Here is a 6,260-nt window from a genome sequence, read left to right as displayed (position 1 = left end):
GGCCATCAGGGTGTGTAGGTCTCCAAAAGAAGTGGGAAGTGAAGAGCCAAAATACATTTTGCATTGCCTGTATTCCTGCTGCTGCCTCATTTGTAGTGCTTCACTTGATTAATTTCTTGGTTTTTTTGAAAGTAATGGATTTCCAGTGGTAAGGATCCTGGATACATTTCCAGCAATAAATCTAATTTGAAATGAATAATTTGAACTAGGGTGACATTAACATTAATTCCTGATGTCTTGATGGCATAATAAAAGCCAAGGTCTTTAAGAAAAAAGTCCATTAATAAACATATCTCCAACATATTCTTCAAGTAAATGCCTGAGAAGTCAAACAGGCTTGACACCATAGCCCCAAAGCTCATACAGGTAAAACTGCTGGGATTGGGTTTCTGTGGGAACCCAGAACATCCCTGTGGCTGTCCAGGATGGCCAGGACCCTGCCAGGGGGCTCAGAAGCCCTGGCACAGAGCCCAAAGCACCTGTGGTTTTGATTATGCCCCATGGAGCAAATTACCAGCCTTATTTGAAGATCAGCAAGCCACAACAGTTTAGGTAGAATAATAGTGAAGTTATCACGGGATGGAAAAATAGATGTTGGGGTTTTTAGTATGGGGGTTCAGGAGGCAAGATGGAGGGAACTGGGTGTGTCCAGCCTTTCTCCTTCTCCTTCTTGGCCTCCATCTTCTGCTGTGATGTTGGCACTTTTGGATTGGCTTAGAGTAGAAGCTCACTGTCTAATATAGGTGATAGGTATTGGAAAGTAATTGTAAACATTGTATTCATAGTTTTTAGTATAAAGACATAACACCGCCCCGGGGGCAGGCAGAGTGCCTGGAACTGTCCTGCTGGATGGACCTCAGCAGGCCAGAGAAAGAATTTAGTAGATAAGATACAATAAACAACCTTGAGACAGAGAAATGAAGAGCCCTGACTCCTTCTTCAAGCGCCGGGCTGGGAAAAGAGACTTTCTAACGTATCTTGGGGTCATTCTGACCAGCTAGAGATCCCAACAGGTTTCCATCTCATGTGGAAGATGTTTGGGAGGCCTAAGCCTACCCAGTGACAGGGGTGAGCTTTCAGCTCGTGATCCTCCAAGAGAAGAGGCTGCAGGCAGTGTCACCAGGACCCAGGGCACTGAGGGACAAGCCCAGTCTGCAGCTCCATCTCCTGGTGACACCACAGGGACAAGCTGGGGGCACAGCACAGCTCAGGGTGCTCAGGGGTCTCTGCAGCCCAGTCTGCAGCTCCATCTCCTGGTGACACTGCAGGGAGCTTGGCTGGTACGGGTGCCTGTACCCAGTGCTGTGTGCAGCAGTGCTGCAGGCCTCTAACCCTGTGCCTATATCCCAAATATCCCATTCCAAGGGCTGCTGCTGCCACCCACAGCCCCAAACCAGGCAGGAACAGCAGCCAAGCCATGCCCAGGAGTGCAGCCTCATGATGCCTCTAATTCCTTAGACATACACAGAGGAAGGCAGGGAAAGGGCCCAAGGGTGACAGCTCTTACTGCATGGGGTGAAATCCAGGTCACCTGCACCTCCTTGGGCTGAGTTACCCCAGAGGGCAAGCAGGATCACTTTCTTCTCAGTCCTGGCTATTCCTTTAAGGTCATTAAGTATTTCTGAATGTACCTTGTGGAGTTGCTGAATTTCTGGCTCTAGACACCCACCCGTGGTCAGCAGTGCCAAACCTGCACTGACACCCAGCACTGAAGCCTGACCCTGCACAGCCCTGCAGCAACCTGAGCTTGGCCTGAATTCCCTGGAAGGGCCAAAAAGTGAGGGGTGAGGAGAATTATGGAGAACAGGCTGTAGTGGAGGACAGGAAGATTGATATCTGCCATGGGGGTTTAGTACCTGGTGACTTTTTATCCTTTTCTCACTATGTACACACATTGTTGTTGAAAATAGGAAATTTTCACAAGGAAAAGAAATTTTTGAGATGAGATGGAAACATGACACATGACTTCCAGAGAAAAGATAGCCAGAGTTTTCCAAAAATTTTCCCAGAAATGTGTGTGCACTAGAAAAGGCACTTAAGGATAGAAGCCATTCCAATCCCTAAGCCTAACTGCAATTTTTGCCTTAGCTAGAAACTAGGTTGATCCCATAAGCTGAGAATGATGAAGAAAAGGTGTCTCCAACAGTCTGAAACCTGCTTTATGCTCACCAGCGGTACTGGGGACAAAATAGCCAGAAATGGCCACTCAAGAAACACCAAAGGTTTATTTTTCCTCACTGAGGATTGCAAGAAGATTTTCTCCATTGGTGCTAAGAGAAAACTGATGAGGAAAGGTCATGCTCCTTTTCAACTCTGAGTCAGCCACTTGTCCTAACAGATTGAATTAACATCTCTGCAGTTCATCCTTTCATCCACTGGGACATATAAATCTGATTAATGTCAATGAAAGTAGCAAGACACTCAGAAAAGCTAACATATCCTTCTTACAATGTGTACCTATATGATGCATTACATGTTCTGAAACCACTTTCTGTAACATCATAGAAAACCTGCCATAAATACAGTCCTTTTCTGTAACATTTTAAAAGCATAGGAATGGCATATAAATCAGAGGACAGTGAGATTCTGAGGATGAGCATTGTAAAAGCTTCTTATCCCAACCCATTAAGAGCAAATCACAAATTCTGAAGCAGCACATATGAGGATCCTCTGAGACTTGAGATCAAAGGGCACTTACATGCTGAACAGGCATTGATCAAATCTGTTGGCTCTGTTTACCCTCGAGTGCAAATCCTGTCCACACAGGAGCAGGGAGCTGTAAAGTGAAATTATTCAGCTACAATGAGATCTTACTCAAAAGATACTAAGCTACAATTTGCTACCTCACAGGACTGTTCAGTGGGTGGTTTTTTGATAGCAAGATGTGTAAAGAGGAGTGAGATAGACTGATACTCTATTTAGTTTATGAGGGGAAAGAACATAGCAGATCTGAGGATATTTTTACAAGTTGTGTGTGTTGATTGAAGCTGTGGTAAAGAGCTGCAGCTTAAGGGGACATCATGTTCACTCCAGTTAGAAATAGAGATTTGCAAAAAGGACCTTAATGTCTCTTTAAGTGTATTTTTTCTCCTGTAAAATAGGCAGTTATTTGGCTTGTGAGCTACATCCACTATATAGATGTTGTGGTACTCAGTTTTGGTCTCAGCTCACCATGAATGAAATGTTAGTGGGTTGTTCTGCATAACATCAACAACATGATGTACTGTGAGTGATACATTTCCTCATGATTACTTTGATTTTAAAAATTTTTTTACACCTTATTGTGCTATCTCTGAAAAGGCAATATAACATTGTTTAGGAGTTCTGCTTAAAATTGATGCTCATTGTGCTCATTGTATGTTGTATTTGTAATAAACCACCAATTAGTAGTTAGTTTTTATGTTGGGTCTTTGGGAATTCCAGTTGTATTTTTATGTAAACGTGTGTGGAAATGAATAAGTTTATTTTCTTGTCTTGATTTCTTAAGTTTTAGCTTTCATATTTTTTAGATTCTGTACTGCCTTAGTGTGTGACCCTGGACTTCATATAAAGTGTTAGCAAGTTCTCCTCACAGTTTAGTCAGGCAAAACAATCTATTTCCAGCCTGAGAACCAAGAACACCACTGCAGCTTCAGGCTCAAAAAATATAAACAGCAGGGAATTGAGGAGAGCAATCTGGGAGGATGGGACTGCACAAGTTGAAGCTGTAATTGGACGGTTACCCCCAGTATTTAAATGGACCAAAACTTATAAAAGTGTGAAAACTCGTGACCAGTCATCCATCTTGGGTCCATCGAGGGTCCATCTTGGGCAGAGCACCAGCCAGGCTCTTGCACTGCCCAAGGTGTATCCTTTGAAGGCCTTTCAATAAATACCTACTTTATTCCTTTAACTCTGTCGAGCCTCTGTTCCAGGTAGCCTCTCAAGGCATCAGTAAACAACAAGACACATTATTCAACAGGGTCATTATTGATCCCATGTAAATTAAACAAGGAAAGAGACTGATGCCTATAGAGCATCTAAAGAACTCTGGAACAGAGGCTAGGCAGAGTTAAAGGAATAAAGTATTTATTAAAAGGCCTTCAGTGGATACACCTTGGGCAGTTGCAGAGCCCAGCTATGGCTCCGCCCAAGATGGACTCAAGATGGGACCCGACGCATGAGTTTTCACACTTTTGTAAGTTTTGGTCCATTTACATGTTGAGGTCAACTGTCCCATTACAGCTTCAGGTTATGAAGTCCCATCCTCCCAGACTGCTCTCCTCAATTTGCTGTTTATACTTCTTGACCCTAAAGCTGCAATGGTGTCCTTGGTTCTCAGGCTGGAAATAGATGGTTTTGTCTAACTAAACTGTGAAGAGAACTTGCTAACACTTTACATGAAGTTCAGAGTTACATACTAATGCAGAATCTGGAAAATATGAAAGCTAAAACTGAAAGCATCATTACTTTAATGTACTTCCATCAGAAAGAAAAGGAAGCCATTAGGTAAATAGAGACAGCAAGTAGAACTTTCATGAAAGTAAAATGATATCTAGATGTTTATAACATACTTTAGATGTCTTCTTTGTAATAAACAAACTCTCATTTGTTTATCAGTGCTCTTTCTCAGCAGGTGTTTTTCATACTACAAGTAATTTAAATTTCTAAATTAATACCCCTCTGAAAAGGCACATGAGGTAGAGAAAATACTTGTACAACAGTTTTGGGGCTTCAGAGAATAGTAACTATGGGAAGAAGGTGAAAGTGGACAGACTTAGAGGAAAGGGGGTTAAATGAAGGACAGCTATGTTTTCAGACTATATTATTTTCTCCCTTTCCAAACAGTTGTGGTTTTTTTCTTTCAGTTTTGTTTTCAGTTTTGGTTTAGTTTTGTTTTTTGGGTTTTTTTGGTTTTTGTGGTTTTTTGGTTGGGTTTTTGTTTGTTTGTTCATTTTGTTTTGGGGTTTTTTTGTTTGGTTGGTTTTTTTGGGGGATTTTGTTTTGTTTTGTTTTGCATATTATAACAGAAAAGTTTCAAATTTAAGAAATAAAAGCTTGGGTTTTTTTGAAATAGAATATAGTGATAGATCCCAAATATGTCTCTTTTCAGGTGTGAAGATATACCAGCATCTATTAAAACCAGAAAGGAAAAAAAAAGGCTGAAAATGTCAGAGCCTACCTGATGGGGAATGCCCACTCTTTGCACAGCTCTAGGCAGCAGCATTTGTTTTCTTTAGGCAGTAGCATTTGTTTTCTCAGAGTTGTTTGGTTCAGCAGTGTTTTCCTAAGTCTGACTCTGCACCAGCAGAGAGCAGTAGTAGCCCCATCATTAAGGGCTCAGCCCTGCCAGATGTGTGGGTTGTGCTTGATTTGGGGACACGGTGAGGTCTCTGGGCACCAAGTGACAAATGTCACCAGAAAACTCTCAGAATATGGTCTGCTAGCCATGCCTCTGTTCTCCCAGCTCAGGAGCTGCACAGGTAGAATTTTACTGGTTTTTATTTTACAAGTATTTTACTGTTCTCCTTTATGTTTTCATTTAGGTTGACAAGAACAGTGAGGAATTATGCCCAAAATATTTGCTTGCCATCCCTGAGCTCACAAGTGTGAAGGAGCTGCTGCTTTCTCCTTTCAATATTTAATATGCAGTTGCTTTTAACTTCTGCTTACTGAATTTAGGTTTATTGAATTTTCTTGCATAAAACAATGTTTATATACATATACATTCATGTTTATAGTATAACAAGATTTCTACTTTTTATGAAGACTGCTCAAGCAAACACAGACTTTGCAGTTCCACGAGGCCCCAGCAAATGCCTGTTTACATTATTCCTGTGATCTATAACAACTGAGAACCCAGCTGAGCTCCTACAGATTTACAAGCCCAATGAATCCTTGAGGTTAAGATATCAAACATCCACTGGCTAATGGTGACATTAATCTCACACTGTCTGCTGCTGAGATGTTATTGCTGTACTAGTGCCACATTGCCATTTAAAGTCATTTCATCCTGTAGTGCAAGTCATGTGGTTCTGTCTGCTGGTACAGATCCAACAGATGGATTGAGAAGGAGTAGAAAGCAAAATGCAAAGAGACTCATTGATTTTAAAGTATGGCATATTCAGGGGTAGCCTTTGATTTTCCATGAATTGGCTCTTAAGAACCTCAAACAAGGTGGGGGCTCTCATATCCAGTAGTTCAGACAGACACCCAGACCTGGGGGCTGGGGAGTGCTGCAGTTTACACAGCAAAGGGATTTAGACAAGCAGCTTTTGAAG

The sequence above is a fragment of the Agelaius tricolor genome, unplaced genomic scaffold (genome assembly GCF_023055355.1).
Source record: "Agelaius tricolor isolate 1412-34295 unplaced genomic scaffold, bAgeTri1.0.p SCAF_3, whole genome shotgun sequence".
Lineage (NCBI taxonomy): Eukaryota > Metazoa > Chordata > Aves > Passeriformes > Icteridae > Agelaius > Agelaius tricolor.
The sequence above is the reverse complement of the archived record's forward strand: the minus strand, read 5'-3'. Positions refer to the sequence as shown.